Consider the following 1,495-nt stretch of genomic DNA (forward strand, 5'->3'; position numbering starts at 1 on the left):
CTGCCCAACTAACTCTCTACCTTTAATTTTCAAAAATTCCTTCCCTCTTTTTCAAAATTTTATTTTAATTAACTAATTGTTTTAATTTTAATTTAATTTCAATTTTAATTTTCAAATTTTAAATTTAATTTTAAAATATTTTTATTTTATCTTGTTTAATTTTCGAATTTCTTTCTCATCTCTAATCTCCTTCTATTTATTTATTCATCCACTAACACTTCTCTTCCACCCAAAATTCGAACCCCATCTCCCTCTCTGAGTTTGAGTTTTTCCTCTTCTCTTTCTTATATTCTTCTCTTCTTCTACTCACATAAATGAACCTCTCTACTGTGACAAAGAGGATCCCTATTATTTTTTGTTCTCTTCTTTTTCATATGAGCAGGAACAAGGACAAGAACATTCTTGTTGAAGCTGATCCTGAACCTGAAAGGACTCTGAAGAGGAAGCTAAGGGAAGCTAAAGAACAACTCTCTGGAGAAAATCTGACAGAAATTTTTGAAAAAGAAGAAGATATAGCCGAAAATAATAACAATGCAAGGAGGATGCTTGGTGACTTTACTGCACCTAATTCTAATTTACATGGAAGAAGTATCTCAATCCCTGCCATTGGAGCAAACAATTTTGAGCTTAAACCTTAATTAGTTTCTCTGATGCAACAGAACTGCAAGTTTCATGGACTTCCATCCGAAGATCCTTTTCAGTTCTTAACTGAATTCTTGCAGATCTGTGATACTGTTAAGACTAATGGGGTTGATCCCGAGGTCTACAGGCTTATGCTTTTCCCGTTTGCTGTAAGAGACAGAGCTAGAGTATGGTTGGACTCCCAATCTAAGGATAGCCTGAACTCTTGGGATAAGCTGGTCATGGCTTTCTTAGCCAATTTCTTTCCTCCTCAAAAGCTTAGTAAGCTTAGAGTGGATATTCAAACCTTCAGACAGAAAGAAGGAGAATCCCTCTATGAAGCTTGGGAGAGATATAAGCAACAGACCAAAAAGTGTACTTCTGACATGCTTTTAGAATGGACCATTCTACAAGTGGATCCATTCACCTAAAGAAAATGCCTGCAGAAGCTCAAGAACTCATTGACATGGTTGCTAATAACCAGTTCATGTACACTTCTGAGAGGAATCCTGTAAGTAATGGGACGCCTCAGAAGAAGGGAGTTCTGAAATTGATACTCTGAATGCCATATGGCTCAGAACAAAATATTGACTCAGCAAGTCAATATGATTTCTCAGAGTCTGAATGGAATGTAAGCTGCATCCAACAGTACTCAAGAGGCATCTTCTGAGGAAGAAGCTTATGATCCTGAGAACCCTGCAATAGCAGAGGTGAATTACATGGGTGAATCCTATGGGAACACCTATAATCCCTCATGGAGAAATCACCCAAATCTCTCATGGAAGGATCAACAAAAGCCTCAACAAGGCTTTAACAATGGTGGAAGAAACAGGTTTAGCAATAGCAAGCCTTTTCCATCATCCACTCAGCAATA

The 1,495-nt window shown here is 37.2% G+C and overlaps 1 non-coding gene across 1 annotated transcript; it reads right to left on the bottom strand.

Annotated features, from left to right (window-relative positions):
- Nucleotides 1–905: 905 nt before the first annotated feature.
- Nucleotides 906–1,013, bottom strand: LOC112761791 (small nucleolar RNA R71). The gene has a single exon (XR_003182168.1). It is a non-coding gene; the product is annotated as a small nucleolar RNA R71 (small nucleolar RNA).
- Between the last annotated feature and the right edge of the window lie 482 nt (nt 1,014–1,495).

This window comes from Arachis hypogaea, chromosome 16, assembly GCF_003086295.3.
Source record: "Arachis hypogaea cultivar Tifrunner chromosome 16, arahy.Tifrunner.gnm2.J5K5, whole genome shotgun sequence".
NCBI lineage: Eukaryota > Viridiplantae > Streptophyta > Magnoliopsida > Fabales > Fabaceae > Arachis > Arachis hypogaea.